General features: G+C 34.8%; 2 pseudogenes; one reads left to right on the forward strand and one right to left on the reverse strand.

The window, feature by feature from the left end:
* Positions 1-279: 279 nt before the first annotated feature.
* On the reverse strand, positions 280-2,076 carry LOC128169024 (uncharacterized; annotated as a pseudogene).
* Positions 2,077-9,212: 7,136 nt separating this feature from the next.
* LOC128169025 (cGMP-specific 3',5'-cyclic phosphodiesterase-like) lies at positions 9,213-12,946 on the forward strand (annotated as a pseudogene).
* Positions 12,947-14,792: the final 1,846 nt, after the last annotated feature.

The following is a 14,792-nucleotide window of genomic DNA, read 5'->3' on the forward strand; positions in this document are numbered from 1 at the left end:
TCTGTAAAGAACTTAAGCAGATATTGTTTGCATTTCCTCATTAAATATTTACAACCAGAAATTAAACTAGATCTATATACAGTTATGGTGTTTCAGAAAGGGTAAAAATAAGGTAAGTGAAATATTACAAATTTAATGAACCTGTTTGCAAATGTCAATTTGAAAAGATGTCATAATAGCTAATCAATAATCATACGACTTTTTTTTTTAGTAATTTAACAGTTCTTACAAACAGTATTAATTTTGATATGGTTCAAATGTAGGAATGTTGGTAAGTGTTTATAACAATTCAAAGGAAATGACTCTTGTGCCGTTGATGACAAGCTTCACAGGGAAGGGAAGTTTGTCGACAATCATATTTTCTAGCTGTTGTAAGTTGAATATTCCGGCTTCTTCAACATATCTTTGTATTTGGGCACGAACCATGTCCGGATCCACAATAAAGTCTTTATATATGTCATCTTCCTTGACACACATTTCACAGTGGGTGTCCGTCATTGACAGAGCTTCGACATTTCCGGTTACAACCATATCTTTATGTTGTACAGCCTGAAACAATGAAGTATTCATTCGTCATTACACATAATATGCATAGCTGATATTTTTAGCATGATTAAAGTACATTATTTTTTTCCAATTTTGTGTAAATTTACAATATACTAGTACTATGCTTGGATTTTGAATACATGTAAATGCAGTTGAATGTATTAAGCTATTGTTACCTTGATGGTGGTGTTTTTTGTGGAGTTGAGGCTCTTCTTTCTGAGCCATTCAGATACAAGACAATGACTAACTTCAATGTATTGTCCTATCTTCAAGTCTTGTTCACTCAGCTCTCTCCAAAGAGTTAGTTCCATTGTCTGCCCATTCTCTTCTAAGGTCAATGTTCTAATCTTGTCCTTCTTGGCAACTTTCACTGTTTTGATTGCTTCATCCCGCAAAGAAAATCAATTGAAAAGTAAACTATAGGGGTATAATTCAATACAAGAACAATTTTTTTTAATTTCATTTGATTATGAATTATAATTTTAGATGATTTTTAACGTTATTATTGTGACGAACCGAGGGTACGGGTAAACGCTTAAACTTAAATATGGGTCGCTGTTTAATTATTATCTTGCGTCAAGGTTAAAAAAGAATTAACTTTTGGTCACAGTTCATAGAAATCGTTGATTCACTTATTATATTCAATTTGCCGAAACTAATATAAATACTCCGTATAAAGTTTTTACCATTTATTGCAACGAACGAATGGTTCCATATAAAAACACGTATAATTATTACTATTATACAGTACGGTTGGTACAACGTTATTAATTCCTATAAGTATAGCGACGAACCAATCCAGGACGCCCTAATACAAAAGTTATATTACTTTACCGTAATAGCTAAAACACTTGATAATGTCAATACATACCACTGTCAAGTGAGTTGCTCTTCACCGTCAAATGAACTTTGCTTTCCAAACACCGTCTGTTTATGCCCTAGCTTGTTATGTTGATGCTGATACGTTGACAACGTCAACGTCATAAGCGTCAACTAACTTGGCGCATTTCATCTCATAATAATTATATGATAACGTTGTACCGACATAAAATACATGACATTTAACATTTTTACATTATAATACAAAATTACCATTAATAAAGTTGAATAACATCAATTATTTTCGTTCATTTCGATTGTCATTGTTTTGTTATAAGGAGTTTAAATAGTTTTAAACATGGGCTCAAAGTCCGTAATATACCGCAAGCATGGCGGTTAGTCCGAACGAAAGTAAACAAGTCTGTATTCCAATGGAATAAAAGGATTTATATATCCATGTAAATAAAACAAGTAAGTCACAACAACACACAAATAATTGAAACAAATGATGATATAGTCTCAACCCAGGAATCCTAACATTATCAAGTTGAGTTACGAACACGGATAATTTGCCCTTGAACAGTCAGGATTTCTCTAACAGGCGATGACATTGCATCCTTCAAGGTTTCTGTTGGTGATGGTGGCATGCATGATTATGGTAACTGCTTTTTCTGTTAAAGATTCTGGCACTTGTACAGCTGGTCCTGCCATAATTTTTTATTGTTTGGACAGTACAAGTCAACTTCCTTTCACAATGAAATTTCTTTGATAGTTGGCAATTTTGCTTCATCACTAAGAGTGACAAGCATGGCCTCAGTTCCATCAGCAACACTAAAGTTCCTTTTCTCCATTTGCATTGGTAAAGGTGGCTGTGTGGCCAAGTTTGATGACTGCTGCTTTAACCAAAGCATTGGGATATGGAAGGGAATCTCCTGACTTCATTTTTTGCAACTCTGCCAAAGTTTTATGCAGCATCTGAAATACATAATTAAATAAAGAGTCTTGAAGAATGTCTATAGATACTTAATATAATGGTCTTGTACGATGGTAATAGATTTACAATGTTGAGTATTTTAATATTGCAGACAATTGATTATTATTGTTTTATATTTTGAACTCATTATGCATATTTGTAAGCGGTAAGATTGTTTTAATTATTATGTTTTTTTTAGCTGAAATACAGTAACGCGTAATATAATAAGTCTTTAAAATGGCAAATACACAACAATGGGTTTATGGTCTGAATAATATGATTCCAGAGTAGCACATGAAATTTCAGCAGAACTATTTAAGTTGGTATATACATGATCTAAACAACTTCCATAGTCAGTTGTAGAACTATGCATTATTTGTCTGATATTTAAATGTTTCAAATTTAAAGAGAGGTCTCTTTGGGTAAAATAATCTATGTTTGTATCACCCATGATAAGAAAAGGTTGACTAGTATCTAACAAGTTCAAGACTGAAACCAGAAAACAACAAATATTGGTGATGGTGGCAAACTTTGGGGGACAATATATGAAAATAATTTGAACAAGGTCACTGTTTTTCATTAGTGTTGCCTTTACTGTTTGAATGCCATTTAGAACTGCTTTTGACACATTGATCAGTGGATATTTGGAGTAAATAACTGAACCAAAAAATGGCCGCATTGTATGAGAGAATTCTTCTTCGTCAACACGATAAATATGAAAACCTGGTAACAAATAATTTTCACTGTTGTCACTTGCTTTTAATCTGCTTTCTGTAACAGCTACAATATCGCCTGACAGAATGTTTTTTTCTGACAATAAGTCACTTATGTGCAAACGTAACGACCTGCTGTTGTGATATATAATTTTCAAATCTGAAGTTATGTTTTCAAGAATATGCAGGCAGGTCCACAATGCTGCATGATTTCTCATACGTTCCATTTCACAAACAACATTTTCTGAAACTCCTATTGTTTCTTCATTTAGGACAAAATGTGCAAATCTTGCAGTGTTCGAACTCTACTTAGACCGACATAATGAATGTGATCTAATTTCCTTTTTCCTAAATCTAGCACAACATTATTTAATGTAGAACCCTGTGGTTTATGTATTGTTTTTGCACATGCTAGTCGCAGTGGAAATTATCTTCTTGTGACATGACAGGATTTGTGTCTTCCGACTGTGAACTTTTTAGTCACTTCAAAAATGGGTGTCTAATCTTTAGAGATATTTTCAGTATACAGATTACAGTATTTTTGTCGTGCATAAAATCCTATTACTGGGTCATCAAACAATACCCATACAATACTGCACCTGTTTGAACATATTACGCTGTAATCTCGTTTCTTCACTATGTATGGACTTCCATTTGTTAACCCATCTTGGACATTGATATTGATGCAAACCTCAGCAGGTAAATCGGTCACCAATTGCAATTTTTTACATAGTCCCATGGTTTTAGATGGATCATCAGATACTTGAAGGAGTATTGCATTTTTTATTTCAGAGGACACATCTCCAGTAACAGCATCAAGTGCCGTCACAATACATTTGTCATTTGAATCTGCTTTTTCATGTGCTTGACTATTGTGAAAATTCACCTTGACATTGGTTGTAAACAAGTGTGGAATTGAATTTAAATTTTGGATTTCTTCTGTGCAGATTCTCGTTCTCATCACTTTTATATCATTGTCGTTGTGCTTTCCTTCTCTTAGTCTATTTAGTAATTCAGCAAAGTTTTTATCTTCTATTTGCCTCATAATTTCTGTTAATTCAAAGACTCGAAACAAATCAGTCCATAAATTTGTTGCTAATGGTCCATAGCCTTCAGTGAGATTTTCAAATATCCAGCCTTCAAATGCTGGTTTAAGCTGGAATAAATCACCAATAGCTATGATGCTAATACCTCCAAATGCAACACCTTTTGCAAAAATCTCTTGCAGCCTTAAATTAATGTAATTGAACATTTTATTTCATACCATCGAAACTTCATCAATAAAGACAATTTTCAAGCTGCGAAACTTTACTCTCATATTGTCAAGTTGCTGGACATCAAGAGGTTTGTACTTCAAATTTTGGTTTGCTGGAATGTAGAAAAGAGAATGTATAGTTTGCCCTCCTATGTTGTAAGCAGCTTTACCTGTTGGTGCACATAATACCGCCTTAACCTCATCACATTTCTCTGCTACACGTTTGGCATAATAACGAACATTTGCCTGAAATAGGCAGGTTGTTAAAAAACTTTTTCCCACACCAGCACCACCTGTTAAGAAGCAATGAATTGGTAGATCATTCGTTTTAATCTTATGAAGTATGTGGTAAAAAAACTAGTTTCTGATTTTGATTTAAACTTCTTGCAGGGAGTTTATATTCCTTATCACTCAGCATGTTAACTGGTATATTATCAGTCTCCACTTGTTTTCTTGCTATGCCTATATCAAGACCTTAGTCATACTCCATCTGTGCAAATTTTGGGTTAAAACAACCATGATCTAAGCACAAGTTTTCATCTTGATGAAAGTCAATTTCTTCATTATGTTGTACTTCTGCAGCATCAATATGATCAACATTACTCAATAAATCATTCATGTTGTTTTCAACTATACCCCTGTCTGCTTCATAAGGCAATTTGTTTTTCTTCATTTTTACCTGTTGCTGATTAAAATGTGGTTTCCAATTAGATCATTTTCTTCATTTTTTCATGGATAAAACAACATGAGTTGTTCTCGGAAATAGTTTTCTGAATCTTGTTCCTTGTTGTATCGAACATATCTGATAACTGTTTGAGTTTTCCTTAATTTCAAAATAGAACCATCTTTTATATGATATTCTTTTTGACTATTTGAATTGTCTTCATCACTAATTGACACATCACTATTGTCTTCATTCATTTCCTCATATTTATCCTCTGGTAACAACTCTTCAATATTGTTCTGTTTTTTGTCTTTAGGAGGTGGCACAACATCAAATTTTGACACAAAATAAGCTAAGCAATAGTTCTGCAGAACACCTGGCCTTCTTTTATAACGTTTTATCCAGTTTTCTGACTCAATATTTGTTGAATTTTCTGGCATTTCTTGAAGAAATTCAAGAGACTTCAAAATGTGCGATAAACACAACATTTTTACTGCTTGATCGTAATGGCATTTGCAAAAGCAAATATGCTGCCTCTTGAGCACATATTTCTACATGTGTGAGGAATTTGTTTTCAATTTGTCTTATTTGCTGCTTTAAAGATAAATTTCCCTTCCTTGCCTCTTCACAAGCATCATGAAGTAAATTAGACATTCCTCTCTGGGACTTTGAAATATACGACACAATATATGCTGCACAAGCATATGCATCAAGAATGAACTGAACATCTATGTTAGCTTCCCATGACCTCAATATTATCTGATTGTATGGGTTTATTTTTATTTCTGCAATGCTGCGACGCAAAAACACCTTCGGAGACTTTAAAGAAGACCGTATTGCCAAAATGTAATCTTCCTTTGTCAAATTTATCATTGTCAAAAATTCATCAAAACTCATTGCATTGCACAATTTAGAATCATTGAGCAGTTCACATATTTTCCTGTAATTTTGCTGTACATCTGCATTTCGTTCAGATTTGTCCTCCTCCAATGGTTATAAAATGATGGTTTTTGGCATTGGAGGCAAAGGAAAATTAAAACGACAAATATTCTTTCCTGCTTTCTTGCATGTTCTAGGATGCCTGTGTGTTTGATAATTGACAAGTTCCGCAATATTTTCATTTTTGAAACAAGTGGAATGCTCATCAATAGAGTTTTGAATCTCTTCATTAGTTGACTTTCCATACACAGGTGCATTTTCTATCCAAAGAAGCAAATGGCTGTGTGGAGATCCCCATTGCTGAAACTCAACACGTAAGAAATGGTCAACAATTTTCCTAAAGGACTGCAGTCACCTTTCAAAATTTTGGACATAAATATCTGAAACCTACGGAAGCCCATTTAGGACCTATCAAAATATATTTTTGAAATTGATATAACGAATTCTTGAATTTGTTAAAACGAATTTAAATCGTTATAACGAAATGTTGAATCCGTTATAACGAATTAAATTTGTTATAACAAATTTTAGAAATTTGTTATAACAAATTTTAGAAATTCGTTATAACGAATTTAATCTGTTATAACAAATTCGCTGAATTCGTTATTTCAAATATTAAAATCTGTTTCAACAAATTAAATTTGAAATAACGAATTCTTGAATTCGTTATTTCAAAGTTTTAATTCGTAATTTTGGTTTTTTAAAATCGATTATAACATATTTTCACCCAATTTGTGATAACAAATTTCATGTTTTCGGGAAAAAATTAAACGGGGCGGACTTCATTTGTCCCATATCGGCGAACGGCGAAACGGCATATTAAGTAAACTGGCATAAGAACAAAAGAGGAGGATCATATTGTCACAGCTGTTGCTGTTACCATTGTAACAGATGTAACAATTCCAAAAGACACCTTACGTTATCGGCTTTGATTTGAAACAAAATAATTAAGAACTGCTATATATGTAGCAACGCATTTTCACCAAAAATATTATGCAGGATATGCAGATTTGTTTCGACGGGTTTGTGCGCAAAATTCAAAAAAATTGTTGAGTCAATGCTAATAATTATTGAGCATGCTGATTTATAAAAGGGTACCTGCAGCCCAGCCAATGTCGGACTAATGTCAGAATTTATTTACCAAAATTTAGTGCAAAAACCGCATCGAAATCGAAGCAAAAAATATGGAGTTACGCCTCTTCAAAGTGCCTATTTTTACCTCTTTTAGAAATCTAATCAAGAGAAAATGAATTTAGGCGATAACAAGGCTTCAGTGACGTCACGAGGTCAACACTAGGGACATTTCCTTGTAAAGCTATACAAAATATATTCAATTTTACAGCAAAAATGATTGATATAGGTATGGTGTTTTGACGTATCTAGTTATTTTAAGTATTGTTAATTTAGAAAGTTGTATCCGTAATTATTTTGTTACAGTCAGATTTCTTTTTAAACGATTTTAACATTTGCTATTCTAATCGCCTTTTACCGATGAATAGGATATCTTTAAACGCTTGTATGGGCAGATTTATGTTCATTATTCATATTTATTTTGGTCGGAGCGTGTTCAAATCCAATACAGCTTGAAGGGCTTTATAATAGATTTGATATGCACGCTCCGACCGAAATTATCATCTCATAATATTCAAAGAATGATGCCTTTTTGCTTTTAATTATATTATTTCCAATTTCTACACTTCAAAACAACATTTTAAAACCACTGGGTTTTTTTTCATGCGTAGCACAATTTATGTATTATTGCAGCAAACACCGTTTGTCGGTTATGCTGTAGGACACGCTTATTTTGTGTTGCTTATTTTTAATGAAATAAATGGGCCATACGTTTCAAAATTGATTTGTAATGTTATCACGGTAAAGGACACTTGAAAAATATAGATATGATATTTCATATGACATAACCAGGCAATATAACCAGGATGTGCGCATGCGTGAACCAACTTTTCATCGGGATTGGTAGTCGTTTGGGAGGAAATTCGATAACTTCTTGGAGAAACTTCCAACTTATGATAGGTGCCAAAAAACAAAGAATAAAAAAATGCGACTTTTATATCATATAGTCATTAAAAGTTAAAGAAATGTTATGTACCTTTGGTTTACACTAAAAAAAGTTAATTAAATATTTGCGAGGACAATAAAGGCAATGTTACAGGAAGGCAATTGACACGTAGCTTCAAACGGGTGGGTTGGTGGGATGGCAGGGAGAGGACTGTCCCCATACAGTCCCCCTCCCCTTTCCTAACATTTTCGGAGCATGTAAAAAAATTGAAAGTGACTGGGAGGAAATAAACAGTGAAATTTAGCATTTCTATAGCTAACCCCACGGTGTACGATTTTCGAATTTTTTAAAGACTTTTTTTTTTGCATGTCAAGAATTGTTTGGCGATTCTCCCACCCCACCCACCTCTTTTCACATGCTTACGATGCCACCTTTCATATACCAGTAAAAAGAATTGGGTTTATATTTAAACCAATATTACTGTATCTCATACAATGTACCATTCACCAGGTTCTATAAACACCTACTCTTAAATTCAATATAAAAAAAAATTCAAGGTTAGGAGGAGAGGGATATTTTATTTTTTTATTTTTTTTTCAGGGGTTATTGGGGAGGAATAGGGGTGGTCAGAACACTGACCCCATGTAGCTCTATCCATAACCCCTCACCAAGGTCTGTGTGTCCATCACCAGGGTCTGTATACCCATCACCAGGGTCAGAGTACATATTACCAGGGTCAGAGTAAGTACTACCAGAGTCGGTGTACGTATCACCAGGGCCTGTATACGCATAACGAGATTCAGTATACCCATCACCAGGACACTATGGTCTCAATACTTATCCCGAGGGTCAATGTGTCATTGTGCTCATCACCAGGGTCGAATTACCCATAGCCAGAAATCCACGTAACCATCACCAGGGTCTCAATGCCTATCATCAGGGTAAGTGTACGTTTCACTAGGGTCTATATTGCCTATCACCGGGGTCTGTATACTAGTTTTAAATTAATAGAGCAAGAATGCACATCACTAGCGTCTGTATACTCATATCCAGAATCAGTTAGCCCATTACTAGGGTAAGTTTACCTATAACCAAGGTTAGTGTACCTAATTACAAGAGTGTGTACATGTATACACGTAACCAGAGCCAGCATACCCATCACCTGGGTCTCAATACCTATAACAATATAGGTTTTAAGACCCTGGTAATGGGCAGACCCTGGTGATACGAACACTGACCTTGGTGATATGCATTAAGACCCTGATGATGGGTCTAATGACTTGGTTATGGGCACACATACCCTGGTGATACGTCCACTGACCCTGGCAATAGATATAGACATCCTGATGATCGTAATGTTGACCCAGGTTATGGGTATACAGACCCTGGTGATACGAACGCTGACCAAAGTGATACATACACTGACCCTGATGATACGAACAGTGACCCATGTTATTTGTATGCAGAACCAGATGATGGGCACACAGACCCTGGTGATACGTACACTGACCCTGGTAATAGGTATAAATATCCTGATAATCGTAATACTGACCAAGGTTATGGGTATACAGACCCTGGTGATACGAATACTGACCCTAGTGATACATACACTGACCCTGATGATACGTACACTGACCCAGGTTGTTTGTATGCAGACCCAGATGATGGTCACACAGACCCTGGTGATACGTACACTGACCCTGGTAATAGATATAGACATCCTGATAATCGTAATACCGACCTATGTTATAGGTATACAGACCTTGGGGATACGAACACTGACTCTAGTGATACATACACTATGCTATTAAAACATTTAAAAGTCCTAATCCGTGGGGGTATGGGGTAAGGCGTACCTTTAACTTCAATTCTACAGTTTGTTTCCTCCCTTTCATTTCAGTTTTACCTTGGTCCCAAAAACATTAGTGGGGAACTCTTTGTTAATACACCTTTTATATGTAAATTTAAGACAAATGTTTGCTACGAGAAATAGTGTACTGAAGGGGGTAGTCTAGCTCGTCCCTCTGCCCCTGCTCCACTCCACATCCCCCTCCCCCACTCCGATGCTAAGTGCCTGTTGTTTTCCTGTAGCATTGCTCTTTTTTGTTCTCTCAAATACTAATATTTATTCAACATTTTGGTGTAAATCTAATGTACACAACATTCCTATCTCTTTTAATGAACATTTATAATGTAAAAATCGAATTTTTCTATACTTTTTTAAATTGCGCAAATATCAGTTCGAAGTTCCTCCAAACAGCTTTCGAATTTCCTTCCAAACGTTTACCGAAAAGTCGGTACACGCATGCGCATATCCTGGTTATAGTGCCTGGTTGTACTTTATAAAATCAAAGTACTGAAGAACTTACGGGGGTTGATTTTGTCGATGTTTATTTATTTTAAAATCAATGATATGTTAATTTGCATGACTAGTACATGTATTTTCTAATTTGAATTACGTACATTTTTTAAATATGAATTTTTTGGACTTTTTCGACAAGAATGTCGAGAAACCCCCATATAAATAATGTTAAATAATTTTAAAGATAAAATTAATTCAATCAAACTATTTATCAGTGATAGAAATATTTCTCGAAAATTGTATGGATCCAAACATAACTGAACTCTAGTCTCGTTTAACCAAACGCTCGGCTGACACCGTAAATCTCCGACAGCCGAGCGTCGAGTTGAACGAGACTATATTGAACGCTGGCGTAGGAATATATACGACTACAAAAAATATTTAAATTGTTCGTACCATTTAAAATCTGATTATTTTCAAGGTATTTATAAATAATTTTCCTTGAAAAACAACGCTTTAGCATACATTACATCGAATTCATCAATTATTTTTAAGAACTAAGTCTTGTCAGCAGCAATGATTTGTGCTAAGGTCCATATACTGTTTCACTTTCGGTTTGTCTGAGTAACTCCATAGTAGAGTTGATTAAAATCAACTCCCAAAAATAGCCTATTCTATACATCGTTCTGATGGAAAGTTGGTTCACGCATGCGCACATCCTGGTTATAATGCCTGGCTTCATCATATTAAATATTATATTTATATTTTTAAGTGCCCTTTACTGTGATAACCCAGCCCAATAATGTCATAAAAAACGAGCGACACAAAATGGGCGTGTCATACAGCATAACCGAAAAACAGTATTGGCTTAGCTGCGTAATAATACATAGCATGTGTTATTCATTTAAAAAAAAACAGCGGTTTTAGAATGTTGTTTCAAAGTGTAGAGATTGGAAATAATATCGCATATTTGAGCTTGTCTCAGATATGAGCATTTATCTCAGTAACTATTAGCCGGAAATGTTGAGTACGATCGTGTTGGGTTTTAACGGGTGTTTTTATATTAGTTACTTCCCTTCTAGAACAATCCCCTTTCTAAAACAATCGTGGATTAGGTAAGACGTTGTAAATTTGCTAAAATAATTTTTAACATAATCTTGCTTTTTTATGGCTGTTATAACAAAGCATTCAACTCATATTGGGTAATGTTGTACGCTGCCAGAAGTAATATAGATGGATGGTTTCAATTTATGAAGATTTTTGATTGATTGAATTATTTACATGGTTTTTATTTATGTTCGGCTGAAATCCACGTGAGGGTATAATAGTCAGAACGGAATGCAGATGTACTCAAAAACCGTCCATTTTATCCGTTAAGTATTTACTAATTTTGCTAATTTTAATTATTTCTTATTATTCCGAGCAAAAACAAGAAAAACGGATTTGTCAGCGACGAGGAGCCAGCGTGGGGGCCGGAGACGACAGAGGCCCGAGAGGGCAGGGCGTGCAAGCAGCAGTACGGCAGCAGAACAGGTAGCGCAACCTCCGGTGCAAAATAAGATGGTGGCTTCCCATTCCCCTCAGCCCTCCACAGCACCCATGATGGTGGCGCCATCCGTCACTGGGGCAGGACCAACAGATGTTATTGGCTCAACCCAGCAAGAATCGACAGAAATGGCACAAGGTACTAACATTGGTGCTCAGTCTCAGTCTTTAATGTTTGGCAATAACTTTAGTCAACCTGTCATTAACAATTCAACCCAAGTAGATTTAGGTTACCATGTAGATAATGCTTGTTGCTTTGCGTTTTGCTTGCTTGCTTGCTTTTGTTGGGGGCGGCCCTGCGGTAGCCCCCATAATTTCACCGCGGCCAGAAGCGCCAAATAAACTATTCTCAGATAACTTGGTTTTCATGTTATTCATTAGGTATCTGGGATAATATCGCATATTGGAGCTTGTCTCAGATATGCGCATTTATCTCAGTAACTATTAGCCGGACATTTTGAGTACGATCGTGTTGGGTTTTAACGGGTGTTTTTATATTAGTTACTTCCCTTCTAGAACAATCCCCTTTCTAAAACAATCGTGGATTAGGTAAGACGTTGTAAATTTGCTAAAATAATTTTTAACATAATCTTGCTTTTTTATCCCACCCACCCACTACCCATACTTGTTAGAATGCACATGGTCTTTGTTTTTACTTGGCATGATTTACTTAATTACATATTACAAGATTTTATGTTCATGTGAATCTTTTTGAGCGTATACTGCTGTGGTTTTCCTTTTATTATATTGCAGCTGTACACTGGTTCACTGGATAACGTCGCGGTGAAAAAACCATATGGCGTATTTCGACCGCACCTCAACACAAATATAAGAGTCGACACATATTCTACGCTCATGACGTCATATTGGACAGTTGATCCTATGCACATGTGAAAATTAGTGTCCATTTACTTGTCATTCAAGTTTGCTTATATCATGTATAAGGCTTAAGTAAGGTTAAAATATTTAGAAGAACGTTAATGCAATTGCGTTTACCCAGTGCATGATTACGTCATATTTGCTTATTGATAATTGATAACGTCATATTTGCTTGTTGATGACGTCATACTTACGTCATAGTTGCCTATTGATTACATCATGTTTGCTTAATGCTTGTTGCTTTGCTTTTTGCTTGCTTGCTTTTGTTGGGGGCGGCCCTGCGGTAGCCCCCATAATTTCACGCGGCCAGAAGCGCCAAATAAACTATTCTCAGATAACTTGGTTTTCATGTTATTCATTAGGTACAGTGGTAGCAACGTTATTGTTGACAAACGACACGCACGATTCTGATACACGAACGATCACGCACGATACACGAACGATCACGCACGATACACGGACGATCACTAACTTACTGAATCTTCACAATACACGAACAAAAACGATAAAACACGCAACCGAACGATTCTACACCATTAAACACGCAAAATCAAAATTAATTTTTAAGATTAGAATTAAGGAAACGTATTACTTTAATTTGTATTGCTTTATGTTTGTGTGTTACTGAAAAGCGGCATGTACTTTAGTCATGCACTGTTTTGTATTTCACGAGTTAACACTTTTACACATCCATACACAAATATAAAGGATTCACACACAAGTTAATATTTTGTCTACATAACAAATATTAACTTCAATCATAAGTTTAAGAAAACTACGTGTAGTTGAAATGAAGATAATGCATAAACTACACGAAATTATTTACATACGAGTTGACTGTTTATGTAATTTAATTCTCTTATGTACGATAGAATTATGCGTGATACAGGTAAATTTGTTACCTTGTTCCATAGAATTTCGATTTTTCACATCAAATATTTTCATAATGTACAGTAAATAATTGATTTATTTCTATTCATTCTATATTTTAAAGCGTCTAAATAAATTTTAATTCAAACGAATGTGTATACAATCTACTAGATAATAATGCGTATCGTATTCTCATTTGAAAGAAAAACGTTGGGAATAATCGTTTAGTTTAAAACGGGGAATGGGTAAGCTTAGCCGCTTTCATTCAACGTGTCGCTTTTGCTAATATGATTGAAATTATTTGTCAAGACACAATTGATGCTTGATATAGGCTGATTGTAAAATTAAGCAAAACTAACTCGACCGAACAAAGGATTGAATGAGCTATAGAAATAAAAAAAAAATGTATTTAAGGACGAAAGAGAGATTGAATGTTAACAACTGTCAATGTTCTTATATAATAAAAAGTTTTTAATTCACATTGTTTTACAAAAACTACTTGTCTTTGTTTTAAGAATAAATCCTGGCATTCCGTAAAAAAAGTTACAAAACGAAAAAACCGCACGATCACGCACGGTAAAAAACGCAAACCAATGTTCCTGATACACGCACGATCCCGCACGTTACACGAACGATCACCCACGTTACACGAACGATTTAACACGATTGGCTTGTCAACAATAACGTTGTTACCACTGTATCTGGGATAATATAAATATAAGTATTAAAGTAATAAGGAATCATTCTTTAAATATTATGAGTTGATAATTTCGGTCAGAGCGTGGTCAAATTTATCATAAATTCCTTCGAGCTTTATTTGATTTGGACACGTCCCGGCCAAAATCACCTGAGACTAGTAATACTCAAAGAATGATTCCATATTCTTAAATCAATTCTATTCCAGATCGGTATTTTTTTAAGTGTGGAGTAATCTCACGGTTTGGTGATGTAATGAGATGAAAAATGCAGATCTATACTACTATATTAAAATAATAGACTCGAATTTTTGTTCTTAAATACCGAGAAATCGGAAGAATACTGTCTTTTGTTTAGTATATTTTAAACATCATTGGTACTTGAAGATTACAAATTTGTTTTTATTTTTTCTCAGGTAAGCTTTGCTAATAAATAATCAACGAAAATTCCTCAAAAAATCCCGGAAAACACCTGGATTTTTTGGATTTTACAATCTTGCGCTTGCGCAATACATTAACGCTAACGGGATCTTTAGTTTATGTTTCCACAATATCACATCTGCATGAATAAACTC

This window comes from Crassostrea angulata, unplaced genomic scaffold, assembly GCF_025612915.1.
Source record: "Crassostrea angulata isolate pt1a10 unplaced genomic scaffold, ASM2561291v2 HiC_scaffold_86, whole genome shotgun sequence".
Lineage (NCBI taxonomy): Eukaryota > Metazoa > Mollusca > Bivalvia > Ostreida > Ostreidae > Magallana > Magallana angulata.